Genomic DNA, 18,937 nt, shown 5'->3' on the forward strand with positions numbered 1-18,937 from the left:
GAGAGAGAGAGAGAGAGAGAGAGAGAGAGAGAGAGAGAGAGAGAGAGAGAGAGAGATGGTCAGATTCATACTTTACAAAGATCAGTTAGACAACTGACTTGAGAATTGACTGGGGAGGGAGAACTTGAGGAGACCAATCAGTGGGCCACTTTAATAGTCTAAGCATGAAGCGATGAGGCCTGCACCAGGGTGGTGGCAGGATTAGATGAGAGAAGGGGACATATATATGAAATATTACAAATGTAGAAATTACTTGAAAACTGATTGAATATGAGGGCTAAGAGAGAGGGAGGAGTCGAGGATGACATCTAGGCTATGAGTCTGGGTGATTGAGAGGATGGTGGCGTGAGGGTGCTTGAATGTTTAAGTAACTAGCTCTCAAGCAACAAATATATACAAACACTTTTAAACTTAATCTGCATCATTAATATTTTCTTCATTCCTTTAATAAGTCTAGAAACTTAACAAAACAATAATCCAAGCTGATTTGTAGTAATTGCTGATAGATTTCCAAGGTGTAAGTGCTCACTCTAAAATTTCAACAATTGACTCAGTTCTAGCACACCCTTGGATACCCTCCACAGTAATAAAGTTAGAAAGAGGGGAAAGTTTAAGGGGAAAGGTAATGAGTTCTGTTTTGTACATATTGAGCTTAATTTGTCTATGAGACTTTAGTTTAAGGTGTCTAATAAGCCATTGGAAATGTGAGACTAGAGGTCATGAGAGAGTTTAGGGTTGGGCAAATAAAGCTGAGAATTATCTGCATAGAGATGATAATTTAATCCATGGGAGCTGTTATGATCTCTGAGTGAAATAGTGTAGAGGTATAAGAGAAGAGGTACAGAGCCTTGGGGGACACCCACACTTCACAGCCCAACTTGGTTAATGCAGAAGGAACAGCAAGAAAACCAGGGTTAGAATGGTTGTTAGAGTATGTAGAGGGAAAAGTACAAAGTGCAAAAAGACTGGAATCTGGAAAAGGGCTAGGTTGTGAAGGATTTCAAGCAAAAGATTTTATATTGATTATAGAAGTAATAGAGAGCCACTGGTATTTATTGAATAAGAGAAAGATGTGACATGGTTAAATCTGTGCTTTAGGAAAATGGCTTTGGAAGCTGAAATGGAGGATGGACTGGATTGGAGAGAAATTTGAGACAGGGAGACCAACTAGAAAACTATTGCAATAGGTCGGAGGTAGGGTAATGAGGGTCTATGCCAAGCTGGCAGTTGTGGGAGTGGAGAGAACATACATACATATGACAAATGTTGCGAAGGTAGAAATAACACTTGTCAAAAAATATTGGATAAGTGCAATGAGTGTGAGTGAGGACCTGAAGGTGAGCCTGGGTGACTGAAGACAGATGTACCCTAAATAGTAATATGGAAGTTGGAAATTATTATCCTGACTCACATTTGGTCATTAAAGCAGGACCAAACCAGTGCAAGGTCATGCTCCAATGATTGCCTGTCATCTCTAGTGGATTCTCCTGCTGATGGGAGATTTCTCCAAGAAATGGATTCCAGTTCAAGATCAAGGGCACCCCAAAACTCAGAGTTGTCTGTCCTAGGTTGAGTGCAAGGTCCCTGGAGCCCCAGAGAATTCTGGGAAGTCTGCCCAACCATGAGGCAGTTGCTTCCTGAGTCCTGAATTTCCCTGACAATACCTGTGGGCATTGAAAGGTAGGCTGAATATGATATTCAATGTGTTTCATTTTCTCTTTGAGGCTTTATTCATTCTTCCTTCTACTTTTAGGATCTCTCTGTTGATCTCCTGTGTTAGTTTTTTGCTTTTAATTTAGGTTTTTATTAGGCTTAATTTAGGTTTTTAATTTAGGCTTTCTCTTGCTCAGAGTCACACAGTAAGTGTATATCAGAAGGCCGAGTTGAACCTAGGTCTTCGTCACTTTGAGACAGATTCTCAAGTAAGTACTTTAGGATGTCTCTCAAGAAGTGAATAATTATATCCTAATTATCCTGCCCAAGGGAATTAATTTGAAAGGACCCTATTTGATCATGAACATTTTTTTCTGTTTGTGGAATCTCAGGCAGTGAGATAAAGTGAACATGCTCAGTTAACATGCCTGTATGGTGGTATTTTGGCAAGATGGCCTTCCAAGCTTCCTGAGATCAGATCTCTATGGCGTTCAATAGCCTTGCCAACACACCTAACAATCACTTTAAATTTTAGTGGAGAGAAGAGAAAAGAGGAAGGAAGGAGAAGAAGAAGAAGAAAAGAGAAGAGAAGAGAAGAGAAGAGAAGAGGGCAGAGGTATGAAAAGGGAAGTCAAGGGTTCGAGAAAGACACTAAGAATTGTAGGAATTGAAATGAAATCCATCAACAGCACCACCATCATCCCACCCAGCTCCAACTTCAAATATTGCTGTTATAAAGGAGAGGAAACAAGAGAATGAGAATATAAAAGAAAATGATGATGTTAGGCTCCCTCCTTTCAGCTCTAGTGACTTGTCCAGTGAACCATGCTCACTTTATTAGGCCTCACTGCATAAATGTTGTAAACTGGTATACACCTTTCTTGGCTAAAAGCCTGCTTAGAAATCCAAAGGGATTTCCCTTTGATTTCTTTGTTATCCTGCAGCCATTCAAACAGCCCAAGATGAACCAATTACAAATTGTTCCTTGACAGAAATGCCTTTGTTTCCCCATTGCCACCAATTGTTCCCACTTAAAATTTTGGGTCTAAACTCTTAGTCTGGGGATGTTGATTGACGGGAGTGAAGCAGCTGCCTCCAAGCTTCTCTCTGGAGCATCTCACACACAATATGGCTTTCATTAAACCCATTATGGAAGACAGTCACTTTGTTATATCAAAGGACAGAATTTATTGTTGAGTTGGTGGCTTTTGATGTTGCTTACCAGGCAGGGCAACTTAAAACAACTGTTTTCTTCAACATTATCAAGCATGTTCTACCTTCTGTTGACAAATGTTCAAATTGGCCTTTGAAGTGCACTCTAATTAGACCAGAGGAGCTTTGAAAAACAGATTACATTTTAGTCATACTAGCCCTAGAAGGGACTTCTATTGGATAGTCTGCTATATTGGATCAGAAAAGACTTCTAATCTATGTTAATTGTCTTGCAAATGCTGCTTATCAGTTTGAAGCTTTGACTCACCGGTTTGTGTTTTTGTAATAGCCCCTAAGAGAATGAACCAGGCCCCAAATCTCAATGTGATTTTAAAGACAGAAAATATAGCATGCCTAAGAATCTTCACTGACTCTAACATATGATAGAAATTAATGGTGCTATTCACAAAAAGGCCCTGTAAATTCATCTACTTCCAGGCAGTTTGGATTTAACCCTTCCTCAATCCTGGAAAGTGATTATTGACTATACCTTACCTTTGGGGTGGGAGAGAGAGGATGGAAGTTTTTTCCCTTAAGAACTAATAAAAGTCAGGACTGCAGAAAAACATTAATGGCCCTCAGTTAATTGCTAATCTCTTACTTGACACCTCTCCCCAACCTTCATATAACTATGCATGTCTGTCTGAAAAGTTCAGTTATATTATTATTTTGATTTTTTAATTTTTTAAAGAAGTGTAGCCTACTGGAAAGGGTACACTGAATTGAGTTCCAATCCTACTTTATGAATTCTCAACAAGTGGTCCTGGATAAGTCACTTTAAGTTGAAGAGCTTCAGTTACCTCATCTGCAAAATGCAGATGGTAATGCTACTTGTTGTGAGTCAGGTCTGACTGGATGGTTTGGGCTCCAGAACAAAATGATACACTGGCAGATCAGCTGATATTAAAAAGAAGGAAAGGGGGCAGCTAGGTGGCGCTGTGAATAGAGCACTGGCCCTGGAGTCAGGAGGACCTGATTCAAATCCGGCCTCAGACACTTGACACTTACTAGCTGTGTGACCCTGGGCAAGTCGCTTAACCCCATTGCCTAGCAAAAATAAAAATTAAAAAAAAAAAAGAAGGAAAGAAAGAAACTCACTTAACAATGGCCTGGAAAGGATATTCAGCAAGGATCCAGCACTGATTTCTTTGGGCACAACTCCTGCCCCTCTGTGTTTGCCATGTTGGCACACCTCTGAGCAAGACAGCAAGACTGAGGAGCCTACAACTTCTCCTGGACTAGACAGCTTATGTACTTAGACCAGGGATGGGAAACCTGTGGGCTCAAGGTCACATGTGGCCCTGTAGGTCTTCAAGTGCAGCCCTTTGACTAAAGCCAAACTTCACAGAACAAATCCCCTTCATAAAAGGATTTGTTCTGTAAAATTTGGACTCAGTCAAAAGGCTGCACCCAAGGACCAAGGCTGTATGTGGCCTTGAGGCCGCAGGTTCCCCACCCCTGACTCAGACCAACAGGATGCTGTCATAACACCTTAAGGCTTAGTTTTGTGTTGTTGTTTAGTCAGTTTTCAGTTGTGTCTGACTCTTCATGACCCCATTTGGGGTTTTCTTGCCAAATATATTAGAGTGGTTTGCCATTTCCTTCTCCAGCTCATTTTACAGATGAGGAAACTGAGGCAAACAGGGTTAAAGTGACTTGCCCAGGGTCATACAGCTAGGAAGTATCTGAAGTAACTGAGACCTGGGAAAAACATTAGTTTTAAAGGGCCAAGGTCTCCCACTGCATCCGGGGCCATCTCCAGTCTTCTTTATCTATATCTTGCCACTGGACCCAGATGGCTCCAGAAGACAGAGGGAAGTTGGTGACTTTGCCCAGCCCTGCCACACTTACATCCAATTCACATGCAAGTCATGACATCACCTTCCCGATGATTCATGTTCCTCAACAACAATCTGAAGTAAGATTTAAATTCAGGTTTCCAATACTCCATCTACTGTGCCACCTACCTGCCCCAAGGCTTAGTACTCTAAACCAGATGTGAGGAACCTCTGGTCTTAAGGCCACAAGTGGCCTTCTAGAGCCTTAAGTGTGGCCTTTGATCGAACCTCACCCCTGCCCTAAACCAATTAATTCTCAATGATGGCTTCATGGCCTTTTAGAGAAAAATTCACCTAGCTTTCCTGGAATAAATGTTGCTCCTATCACAGGTTTCTAAACTTTCAAGCAAGTTTTGTGCAGGAGCACACCTTTTATTTTTTTAATTTTTCATTTTTTTAAAGTACCTTGCCCACAGGTTCCCCCCACCCCCATCCACATTCTATGCACTGCAGCAATGCAGATAAGTGCTAGTTACTGAAGTAGCAATTCATCAAAAATGAGTCCCACCCCCACTACAGGATATGGAAATTAGAAAGCAGGCTGCCTCCTGTGGTGAATGTGCCAGGCTGGACTGAGGGGGCAGGAGAGAGAAAAGGAGGGAGACCAGCAATAGAAGGGAACCAAATATCCTATTATAGGAAAACAAGGAAGCTCAGCAGTGCCAACATAATGCATAGCAGGATTACATTGTAATTAAGGGTTTAATGAAATGGGTCATGCATCAAAGAGTGGGTTATAAATACATCTCAGATGCAATACATCATTGTGTCTTTATTAGACATGCCAAGCACAAACCATTACTCAGTATATTCTGACTACATTAATAAACAGTGTTCCTTGGATAAGGGTGAGTATTGAGGCCTTTGGGGGAATGAAGTAGTTTTATTGCTCATTTAACATTTGACCTTAGCTGCCTGAAAGAGGAAAAAAATCTCCCAAATAACGATGCAGGTAAGATCACTACCCAAAGTGAAAAGGAACACATTCAAAAGGCATGGATGAGGAGAGAAAGAGGGTCTGACAGAGTTCCTGCTTCTGCCACATATGTTGGAGGACTGGGGAAAGTAGAAATGTAAATCTAACTTTTTTTTTCTAATAAGTTTCTCAAGAGAGTACAAGTGTTCTTTAAAGAAAAATGTAAAAGTATGAAAGCAATTGAGTGGGAAAAGGAGTGGTAGAAAATTCAGAGGTAGGTTGGAGTAGATGCATAGGTACAGGGGTATTTAAATGGACAGGTACCTGTCCTGGAATTCACAGATATTGATGTTCTGGAATTAAGATTCCAAGGAAGACTGTGTGAAGCCTTCTTGGACTGCTTTGCAAAGACTCCTGTAAGAAAGAGGTCAGAATAGACGAAGCTGTGTCAACAGTTTGAGAGTTAAGAGTTTGTCCTCCATCTGGGCCTCATGTGATTTTCTATAATGGAGTACTTAGCTGGGTCTCTAGCTTTGCAGTCTCCTATTTTTGCCTACAAAGATTCTTGAAGGCATCCTGGATGTTGCTGCTGATAGTAGTGGGGTGATTTATATGCTTACCAGATCAGATTTGGTGAGATAACCAGAACTGCCTCTGAGAGAAATATTCTTCTCCCATAACTCAGAGTAGAAAGAGGAAGAGGAAGCAACAGCCTTGTCTTCATGCCTCTCTCTCTCTCCCTCCCTCCCTCCTTACCTCTCTCCCTCCCTCCCTCTCTCCTCTCTCTCTCTCTCTTTCTCTCTCTCTCAAAAGTAATCAAATCAACACTACTACACTACCATTGCGGGGAAGGACATATCAATCAGTTGCTCTGTGACTCAACTTACCATCCCTATAACTTCACTCCTTCTTGGCCACTACTTCCCTACATGTGTTGCTTTCCCTTATTAGAATGCAGACTCCTCGAGAGCAAAAATTGTCTTGCTTTTTCTAAAAATATAAATATATTTATATCCTCAGGCCTTTGTACAATGTTTAGCATGCAACACATAGTATATACTTAATGTTTTTTCATTTATTGCTTCCATCAACAGTATACATGTGTCCACATAAAAGTTTGTGCAAATATGAATTCCATAGGAATATATAGGAGGAAGATGAAGGGAGAAGTTATGTGTGCCTTGGTAGGATAAACATGAATGCCCAAAGTCATATAGTAGATTCAGTACCAGAACCAGGGTGCCATGACTTCTAATTCAACGTTGTCTCCAAAGAAATCCAGGGTGCTTAGTGTAAAAAAAAAAAAAGTTAAACAGTATATATCAGAATGGTGATTTAATTTCAGCAGACCAGAATACATTTATTTACAAATACCAAATTCTTAAGAATGTATTATTAAAGAAAGAGAATTTGTTGAGCACCTATTTGTGGTATCAACAAAATAGAGGTGTTGTGAAGATCAAATGTGTATAGAGTCTTTGCAAACCTTAATGTGCCATATAAATTTCAGTTTATTATTTTGTGACTAGTCAAAAGATATCACTCTAAACTCTGACTGCTACTCATTCACAAAAGTATAATACTTTGATGGATTTGTGTTTCCCAAAATGAGGGTACTCCTTCTACTGGTGCAGGTACAGGTTTGCTCCTGTTAAAATGAAGCAACATTCTAACAATGAGTTTCTTGTAAATATGCCATACGTGGGTTTTTCTTCTTTTAGAACACTGTACCAAATCTTATCACCCCAACAAAATTCATAAAGATGAAAACACAATTAATGTTCATCAGAGCTTCCCATTTCTATTTCTCTTGAACCAGAGCCATGATTTATCTGTATAGGGAACTCCCAGCAAGGAAATTCCCTCCACCAGTACAGCTTACCATACCTACTACACAATTTACAGTCTCAAGGCGTACCCTAGAGACTCCGAGAGGTTAAATTACGTTCCAGGGTCCCACAACCAGTATTTGTCAAAAGTATGATTTGTTCCTTGATCTATCCTGACTCTAAGGACACCTTTTTATCTCCTACACCAAGCAGCCTCACAGATATGCCCATCAATATAAAGCAATTATAACAGCCCAACTGAAAATTTTTAAGAGTTCTGCTTCTCTCTCTTTTTTTCATTTCAAACACCAGACTCTTTCGGTTTCTCTGCACCCGAAGAGACAGGGCTAGAGATTTTGACAGAGAATGAGAGGCTGTATGTCGCCATCAGTGTTTATGTAATTCCTATCATACCTAACAAAAATCTCCCTCTCTTCCCTCCTGGAGGCAGGGGAAAGTGAGGGGATCGGATGTCAAAATTAACATCCAAAACACTGAGCTGGTAGTGAAGGATTACTGGATCACTATGGTGTAATAACTTTTTTGTAATGACTTCAGGGAATTGCCTCTCAAAAGGCTAGCTGTCGCTGTGTACCTTGAAAACCCCAAATAAATCATATCACCAACAACCAGATGGGTACAACTATATTTTCTATTAACACTAGAATATTTGCAAGCAGGTCGATAAAATTCAGATGCATTTTGGAAAGAGTATTCAAAAGTTTTAACTCATTGAGCAATTAATATAGTTTGTACCTGCCCTCCCTTCAATACTCACAAATCTTCTATAATTTCCTTATTTTGCCTTGGCTTGTAACTTGGCCATCTTTCAGACATTAATAATCATTGATCACCTTAGACATCATCTAGTCCCCCTTCCTCTCATTTTTCATGGAAGGAAACTGAGGCCCAGAGAAATTACAGTGACTTGTTCAACATCATAAAGATCATTTCTGGCAGGAATAAAACTAGAACCTTGGCATTTTGAAGTGCTCCATAGCCTGAAAAAAAGGAAATACAAATTATAGGTAGCCTGGGCTATAATTGATAGAAAGTCCAGGGATAGATAGTAAAAATAGCTCTTATAATCTGACCTTGCTCTTGACCTTCTCTCCTAGACAACCCTTCTATTTATATTTCCTAGGAAGCAAGGGACAGCTGACATCCTCACCCTCATATGTCACAATGTGATGAAGTCACTACCTGGACGCCCACTTGCATATCAACACTCTCTGATGGGAAGAGAAGTTTGCCAGCACCTCCCACATTTCTGACCAAGACCATCCACAGGACAGTTGAGCATCTGTTTGTAATTGACAATGCTCCCTCCCTTCTTCAAAAGCATGCAAATTCTGCTGCTCTTTTTTCCAGTGAAGGGGTGATAGGAAGACATGGAGAAGTAGGGTCTCTTCAGTGGTTGCCAGCTAGAATCAGAAAGCCACTGATTTAGATAAAATCTGTCACTGTATCTTTGAATAAATATTACCTTGACTTACTTTCTTTACCATTTTATCCAAATTTTAGTTTTATACCTACACTTTGTTTCTGAAAAAACAAACAATTCTTCTAAAACTAATTCTAGATATGAGTGGAACCATATCCTTACTTCATCCAACATCTTACCCAAAGCATGAATCTCTTCTTGCATATCCCCCAACAGTTGGTTGGGAACCTCATTGGCAAGGAACTCATTCCCTCCCAAGGCAATGCATTTAATTTTTGGATAACTCTAACTGTTAGGAAGTTTTTGTTTTATTTTTTTTCATCCTAAGCCCTGCCTCCCTCTAGCTTCCATCCATTCTGCCCTAGGAAACCAAACAGAGTAAAATTAATTTTTTTATATGTGACAACACTTTAAATAGGAAGTTATGTCCTCTCCCTCTCTCCCACACTGACCCTCACACTCAAGTCTTTTCTGAGTGAAAAAAGTCACAATGCCTTCAGACAATCCTTTATGTCATGGTGTCCAGTTCTCTTCACCATCTTGCTCATCTTCCTCTTGATGAGATTTTAAATGTCAACATTTTCTCCGTAATGTGAAACCTAGAACTAAACACAACCATGTCAGATTAAAGTAAAATGGGACAGAGAATAATAAATGATAACGATGAGATTTCAGGTGATCAGCTAATCCTAGTAAGGGTGTCATGTTCCATGGAGTTCAAACCAAGCAGAGCTGCAGATGGAAAGTGAAGCTTGAAGCTTTCCATGATAGGGATCCTATTATCTCTAGAAGTAGCCTATTCCACCTGAGAACAGTTTTCATTGTTAAGAATTTTTTTCCCTTATATCAAGTCTAAATCTGCCTCTTTGTAACTTTCTCCTATTGCTATTAGTTCTGCCCTCTGGAACAAAGCAGAACTAGTCTAATTCTTCTTCCATAAGAGTACTGGCTCAGGAATTTGGTAAATTAAGTTTAAATTCTGCTTCCAACAATTGTGTGATGCTGGACAAGCTACATTCTCCCTGAGCTTCATTTTCCTCATTTGTAAAGTGAGTGGGTTATACTAGTTGACCTCTGAGGTCTCTTCTGGCTACAGAGCTATGAACCCATGTTCCCTTCAAATACCTGAAGACTGGCTTTATGCAAAAGTCCAGACTAGACACTCCAGTCCCTTCATTCAATCCTTAGATGGTGTAGTTCTTCATTTCTGTCACTAGCCTAGCCACCATCATTGGGATCTGCTCCATTTTATTATTTACGTCCTTCCTAAAGTATTGTACCCAGAACTAAACACGATATAGAGGTGATCAAGCCAAGGAAGAGTGCAATAGAACCATATATAACCTCTCTCTAGGATCATCACCTCCTTCATCAACATATATTTAGCATCTATAGATTCATAGGACATTTATCTTCCTTCTAATGTTTAAGGTTTGTCCTAGGAAAAGTGATAGATGATTTCTATAGAAAGAATATTTAGTGAAGTTTAGGTTTCATTTCAAAATAAACACTCCCCACCTTATAGGAACCTACTTCACAAATGAACAGCCATCTGAGACTAGAGACTGCAACCACTCTTGCCTGGTAACTACCTCTGCAGCCAAGAGCCACTTAGATCCCTTCTACACAATTCCCTGTTTTTGTTTTTGGTTTTGTTTTTGTTTTTACCTCAAGCCAATGCCAGATTATGCAGTGCAAAGTCTGAAGGGTGAAAAAAAAAAGCACCTGAAACAGTCTAGTCTAGTTTCCTCCCTTCCCCCTATACACATGGCTGCTGCCCCATCTCATCACCCTTGTCCTAAGCCTTGTTTCATCTTTTCACTTAGACCTCCCTACTTCCAACTAGGGCTGTGAAGGTTTGTGGGGGCATGCCTGGATCCCTTCTCCTTGCTCCAAAGCCCCCTAGCCTAGCCACTACCATCTTGGATTTCCTGTTCAAGGCTATGGGAATTACCAACAGTGGTGTGGAACCAAAGGAATCTTGAATATCACTGCTGGATGTAGGTAGAAGTAGGTAGAAGGAGGAATCTCCAATCCTCTAATATCAGAGGGAAATTTATTTCTGGCATTGGCACTCTGATTACATTTTTTTTTTCATGAAAACATTGTTGCATATGGTGGTGACATTCTCTAGTATGATTAATGCTCTATTTTAGGTACATTATGTAATAAGTTTTGATGGAATGGCCTAAGAACGCCAAGGGTCAGATGTATTCATGTTTATGGTGAAATGTGCTCTAAGTTCTGAATACCTGCTTAAAACACATTTTTGTAACATATCTCATTTATAAGTTAGGGGTTATTTGTACTCAGATTCCAGTTTTCCTTTTCCATTGGTAGAAGCAAAAAAGATCACACCTGAAATGTAAGGCATCCTTCTGCAAAGATACTTGGACAATCATTTCAGGGACTTCATTCAAAATTCAATGGCAAGAACCCAAGGGGAGAAAAAAACAGGAGATTAAAGCAATTTATGAGGTCATAAATGAATGAATGAAAATCCAATATTATTGGCATGTCCCTAGTGTAGACAGAGACTTGGGAGCGCCCTGTGATTTGGAATATTAATACAGTCAACTTAAATTGTTTTCTTTCTTTTGCACAAAAATGAAAAAAAAAACAGACCTATTGAAAAAAAACCACAGGCAGAGAAGCCATTTGAGTCATCTATAAATTAAAGATGTGATTTATAATTCACTGACACAAACTATAAATCAGTTGAATGACTTTTAAATCAATGCTATAACATGCAAAATGGCATGGCTTCTAAATCAGTCTCATATTTCATAAATCAAAAAAGTGAGATATAAATCAGCTATGTGAGCACGTGTGTCAACTATTCAAATCATAAATTCTGTCCTTACACACCACTCCATAGGTGAGAGGTCAGTGCAAATGAAGTAGAGTCTTCTTGGTGAGATGCACAATGGAGACCGATGAAGTTGCCCATCATACAGGAAAAACACAGCACCACTGTAGCCCTGCTTGTGTTCATCAGGGAAGCAAGGAAGTGTAGAAAATGGCAAAATATCACATCCACAGCCTGGAAAGTTCTTCAGCCTAAGCCCCAAGACCACTTAGTGACAATGTAAGTAAGTAGGAAAACATGTTTCTGAAAGACCTATCTTGCACCCTTATGTATGGTGAGGCAAGCAAGGAGAAACAATGGCATCCTGATGTAGGGTAAAAGGGTTGGGAACCTGAGGCCTTGAGGCCACGTATGGCCTTCTAGGTCCTTGGGTGTGGCTTTTTGACTGAGTCCAAGTTTTACAGAACAAATCCTTTTATTAAGGGGATTTGTTCTGTGAGGTTTGGATTCAGTCAAAAGGCTGCACTTGAAGACCTAGAGGGCCACATGTGGCCTTGAGGCAGGTTCCTGGGCTATAAACTCTACCTCTGCTTCTTACTAAGTGAGTGACTGAATGTCACTCACTGCATCTCATGCTCCCAGTCCCAGTTTTCTCACTTTCAAAACTTACCTAACCTACCTTACATGGTGGTATTGATACCACCCATTTGTATATCAGCTTAGTTTCCAAAGCACAAACCTATGAGGCAGGTAGTAGGAATAGCATTGACTCCTCATTTTATAGAGGAGGAAACTGAAGGCCATGAAGATAAAACTTGTCCAAAGCAGCAGCAGTGGGGCTAAAAGGTTTCTGACAAAAAGTACTTCATTCTTTCAATGACACCCCTTGGCCCATTGGAATGTACACTCCTCCAGCACAGGGACTAGGGACGTTTGCCTTTATATCATTAAAGGTTAGCTTAGTGCTGCTCAGATATGACTCATTTATGAGCTATGAAATGAAGAAGAAGCCTGGGGAGGAAGCTGCCGTGAAGGCCGCTACCAATTTCTCAAGTAACAGCATTGAAGGAAAAGGTAGTCTCTAGGAAATTAGAAACAGAAAAAACTGAAAGTAAACTCAAGATTTAAAACGCAAGCAAGCAATTATTTCTGAGCTGGCATGGTAATAGAAAGAATGTTAGATCTATAATCAAAGAACTTGAGTTTTAACCTTGGCTCTGCTCTTTATTACCCACATGACCTTGAGAAGTTACTTTACCAGGACAGCTAGGTGGTGCATTGGATAGAACTGTGGCCCTGGAGTCAGGAGGACCTGAGTTCAAATCTGGCCACAGACACTTGACACTTAGTAACTGTGTAACCCTGGGTAAGTCACTTAACCCCATTGCCTAGCAAAAAGAAAGATAAGTTAATTTATCTTCCTATGATTCAGTTGTGACAAGTACAAAATGAGGAGGTTAGACTAGATAATTTTTAAAGGCTCTTTCAGCTTTAAATTTTGGAGGGACAGCCAGGGGTGTAGTGGATAGAGTGCTAGGCCTAAAGCCAGAAAGACCTGAGTTCAAATTCAGTCTCAGACACTTCTTAGATATGTGATCCTGGGAAAGTCACTTAGCCTCAGTTTGCCTCAATTTCCTCATCTACAAAATGTGGAAAACAATAGCACCTACTTTTCAGGGTTGTTGTGAGAATCAAATGAAATAATAATTGCAAATTGCTTGGCATAGTGCCTGGCACATAGTAAGCACTATATAAATATCAGCTATCATTAAATCCTATTGTTCCAAGTCAGACGTTCACCAGAATAGTCTGACCCAGGCTGAAAACATGGAATGAATAAGCTATAGTCTTTTTTTTTTTCACTTGAGGCAATTGGGGTTAAGTGACTTGCCCAGAGTCACACAGCTAGTGAGTATTATGTGCCTGAGGCCAGATTTGAACTCAGGTCCCCCTGACTCCAGGGCTGGTGCTCTATTCATTGTACCACCTAGCTGCCCCGTAATAAGCTATAGTCTTGACGTCACACAATTGGAAACTAAGTGGAGTGGGTAGAGACACTTTTGGAAAAATGAGTGAATGACAAGGTCATAAATGGCTATTAAGAAAAGCCAGGACATGCTGAACCTTTAAAGTTGTCAAGAGAATAACCATTTACTGATCTACTATTGACTAAAATTACAAACTCAGTTTGGCACTTCTCATGAGAGTCAGTTTGGGGCAGTGGATGGAATTTGACTTTCAAGTTAGGAGAGAGCTAGGTCCCCAAGTAGCATCTGGCACTTACTAACTCTATGATTCTGGGCAAGTCATATAACCTCTCAGCTTCAGTTTTCCTATCTATAAAATGGGGATAATAACACCTAGTAATAATAAATACCTCTAGTACCTTTCTCATATGGTAAGATCAAGCAAAATATATGCAAAATGCTTTGTGAACTTTAAAGCAATATATTAACATCAGCTAGTAGTAGCAGTAATAGCATCAGCAGTAATAATTGATCAGTATTCACCTCTATCACCACCACCACCATTGACCCCAGCCGCCATCATCATCATCATCATCATCATCATCATCACCACCATCATCACCATCATCATCATCATTCTTCATCACTTTACTACACCAGCTCTTTGAAGGGAGCCTAATTCTACATTTGACCACTGAACAAGTCCTCCATCTAGTGGCAGAAGAGATCAACTACAGGCTAATTTTCCCCCCCACAGGATGGCTTTAAAGTCAAATGCCTCTGTTATGGGAACATGTATTGGGAGAGTAAGAGGGTATCAGCTCACATTTCCCTGGTCAGCCTTTTTCAAGAGATTCTAGGCCATACAAATCATTCCCTAGAATCCTCCTAAATTCTAGGCAGTCAGGTACAGTTCATGTTTATTGTAGCTGATGGCATAACAGTTTGGGGCCAAATTGGACACTGAAGATAGACTCGCCATACTGCTGTAGACTTTCTAGTGCACAAGTTGCCTTCGCATGCACAGGGCATCTATGCCCATCCTCTGTCATCAGAGGTACATTACATTTATGCCCATTTCATATCGTTATCTTTCTAAATTTGGCATCTATTACTTGCTCTGTGACTGTGGATAAATCATTTTACTTCTTTTTGTCTCAACTTCTTCATCTATGAAATGAGAATGATTCCTGTGGTCTCTACCTGATGGAGTTGGTGTGCTGTTGAAATGAGAAAGGGTATGCAAAACACCTTGTAAACTTTAAAATTTTCTGAAAATAAATAAATTAAAGGTCAAATGAGAAAAAAACTTTAAAATTTTGTCTAAAATGGCAATTATTTTATAATTCTTGGAATTGACTTTTGCTCTTTTAAATGACTTTATAAGTTTATAATGTCATAATTTTGCTTTTATAACATTCATGGTCATATTTATGATTTCTTTGATGCCAAGACCTTGGTTATTAACACAAGTAGCGGTAATAGCATTGTTCCTAAGGGAATGAAATCTCCTTTAGACTGACCTGCATTATGAGACAATCTCCAGAATCACTTGATAGCATGATGTGAAGTTCACTAGGACTGGACTCCTCCAGTTAAATTCTTGGTGCTAATCAAAAGCCAAACTGAAGTAAGTCATTGCAGAGAGAGAGAAAAAAAAACTGATGCATGAAAATGAAATTAATGATGGTCAATGTCAGATTTCAGAGCAATTAGTAACCTTTAAAAATAATAATTGCTAATATTTATATAGTACTTTGTTGATTGCAGTCTTTCCCATATATCATTTCCTTTGATGCTCACAACACACCTGAGTCACATAGTGCATGTCCTTCTTAACCTTCCCTCCATTTGTACTCCTTCCAATTCCTCTCCTACTTCTCCCTTCCTCCAAATAAAACAAGTACAGACAGGTGAGGAGAGGATGCCATTGCATTTCCTTCTTTCCCGCTACTGATTGGTTCTTCTACCCCTTCCCCCTAATCTGCTCTCCCTTTTGACAGTTCCCCCACACACACCCTTTACTTAATCTCCTCCTCTACTACTTACCCTGTTGGGTAAGATAGATTTCTATATTCAACTTATTGCATATATTATTCCCTCTAAGCCAATGACAATGAGAGTAAGGTTCAAGTGATGCCCGTCACCCATCCTCCCATTTTCCCCACTGTTATAGTATGTCTTATGTGCCTCATGTGAAATAATCTACCCCATTCTACCTCTACCTTTCTTCTGTACCCAGTGTACTTCTTTTTATCATCCCTTAATTATTTTTTATATCCTTCCTTCAAACTCACCTTATACCCATACCCTCTGTCTATGTGTATTTCTTTTACCTATACTATTAGTGATACAATTTTTAAGAATTAGAAATATTGTCTTCCCATGTAGGGATGTAAACAATTTAGGTCTATTGAATCTCTTGTGTTTTCTTTTCCCTTTTTACCTGTTTATGCTTCTCTTGGGTCTTGACACTGGAGATCAATTTTTTTTGTTCAGTTCTGGTCTTCTCCCTATGAAAGCTTGAAATCCCTCTATTTCATTGAATGACCATTTTTTCCCTTGAAGTACGTGGAAAGTTGTCTGAAGCACGTGGCAGTTCTCAGACTTGCGTTCTGCCTGTTCCCCTGGCTATACTGAGGCAACCTGGTGTTGGTGTTTGCCTGCTCTACTACACTGGGGCACAAAATCTACCACTAGTTTACTGAGGTGAGGCTTGCTGCTGGCTTCCTGTCCTGGACTGCACTCCCCTTTTACCTGAGTGACTTTTCTTTCTGATTTTCCAAGTTTCTTGGGCTCAAAGATTGTTGCACTCCATCTTTTTGCTGGTTCTGCTGTTCCAGGATTTCTTTTGGGGTGCTATTTTATGGTTGTTTGAAGGTGAATATGGGAGAATTATGGCAATTTACTGCTTACTCTGCCATCTTAGCTCCTGGAAGTCAACCTGCTACTGATGGGGATCAAGAATTGATTCAGATAATATGACATCATTTCCAAACTGCACCAACTGCATTTTGAGGCACTAACCCAAAATTCTCTCTCTCTCTCTCTCTCTTTCTCTCTCTCTCCTTTCTGCCTCACTTTCTCTCTCTCTCTTTCTCTATACACACATACATACACACATACATATACATGGATATACATGACTTTATATAGTGTTATAATATATAATATACATAGTGGAGATTTTATATATATATGTATATGTTGTATCCATATATATGTGATAACAGAGATACAAATTTTTAAAATATGAATCACTTTAAGACTCAGGTATGACTACAATAACTAAATGAATTCTCAGGTTTTGAGGGCAATTGCAGCAAAACAAATAATGGATCATAAATTAGCATGTATCATGAACAAGTAAATAGGTTAAATGTAAACCCGCATGGAAAAGAAGATGGGAATGTATTTTGCATAGAAATTTCGACCAATTAAGCAAACTAAACAAAAAGATTCTCCAACCCATTTTTTCTAACTAACTTAAATCAAGATACAGTTATTAAATTCTAATGAATACTTTTCGTACCCTTACATGCCGCTTATAATTTATGTGACTTTGGGCAAGTCATATGACCTTTGGGGGGCCTCAATTTCCTTTCCTATATAATAGACTAGATAAACTCTGAGGACCCTCCCATCTCTAAATCTGGCATCATATGTTCAGTTCAGTGCTTGTTTAAAAAAAATGGTGGCCATAGAAAAACTCCTTAATTCAGAACTAATGATAGCTCAGATGTACTGGACTGAAGGATGCCTTTGCTTGCCAAAACTGACTTCACAAGTAGTACAGATAGATACTTTGATGAATCTGTGATCTCAGTAATGTAGGTATTCTTTGAAGTTGTGCAGATCATAGTCTAGCCATGCTTGCCCGTGGCTTCCTGTAAATCCTCCATAAGGGATTCCCCCCACCACGTAGCAGACCTTTCTCTAAATCTCTTAACACTGTGCTGTTGCCAATGGAGTATACAGGCTCTCCATTGGTTATCCTTCTCTCTTGCTTCACTCACAAATTGCCTTCCTTTTTAGTCATACAGCTCTTTGAAGATATCACTTAGACCACTTCTTCTGAGCAACTTTGCATTGAAATACTCTTTAGCTTTTACCTGCCTATCATGGACCTCTCCATTTCCTTCTGAGTGTCTCATAACTGTAACTCTCCTGAATCTGTGATGTTACATGATTCAGAGTCATTCAGAGTCACTGTTTTAAAAGATTCTTGGAGGACCCGCTAGGTCCTCATGTGGCCTTTTGACTGAATCCAAACTTCACAGAACAAATTCCCTTAATAAAAGGATTTATTCTGTAAAACTTGGACTCAAGGGGCAGCTAGGTGGCACAGTGAATAGAGCACCAACCCTGAAGTCAGGAGGACCTGAGTTCAAATTGGGCCTCAGACCAAACACTTGACACTTACTAGCTGTGTGACCCTGGGCAAGTCACTTAACCCCAATTGCCAAAAAAAAAACACTTGGACTCAGTCAAAAGGCTGCACCCAAGGACCTAGAAGGCCACATGTGGCCTCGAAGCCACAGGTTCCCCACCCCTAGAGGGTCAACATTACTTTTTGTTTTTTCCATGAGAATCTACATGTACCATTTATCAACTCAGGGGAATGGATGAGCTGATTTCTAAGGTCTCTTCCAGCTCTAATATTCTATGCTTCCTAATTTTTTGAGATTGACATCATGGTAAACAGATAACTACAGAACATTTGATTTGATAATAGCATATAAATACACTTCTGAATATTGGCTTTTAGCCTATGAAAAGGCTACTTAAGTATAAAAATACAGATGACAAACCAGGGGATGAACTCTAACCGCTGACTGAAAGGTGGAGCCAATAGTTACTTGAGGAAAAAACATATTTATTCTTCCTGGGATGTGCCTCTATTTTTTTTCTTGACCCACAAATTATTGGTATGGAAGCTACCTCCACTGTGGCAGAACAATCATTCCTCTGTTTTAGAGAGAGTTGCCTGGGCAACTGAGAGATTAAGTGATTAGTCAGATGTTATACAGCCAGTTTATGTCAGAGGAAGAACTTAAACGCAGATCTCCCATCCTTCAAGACGAGCCCTCTAGATACCATACTGAATGTGTGCTTCTACAAGCGAAAACTATTTAATGGAACTTGTTACTTAAAGACAGTACTACTTAGGATCTTTTTCTTAGAATCAGATAAATAAGAAAATGCTCCCAAGAAGTTACTTAAGGCATAAAAAAGTAAGTCATTTTTCATAGGACGTAGAAGACTTAAT

Source organism: Vombatus ursinus, unplaced genomic scaffold, assembly GCF_900497805.2.
Source record: "Vombatus ursinus unplaced genomic scaffold, bare-nosed wombat genome assembly UNPS02014791.1, whole genome shotgun sequence".
NCBI classification, from domain to species: domain Eukaryota; kingdom Metazoa; phylum Chordata; class Mammalia; order Diprotodontia; family Vombatidae; genus Vombatus; species Vombatus ursinus.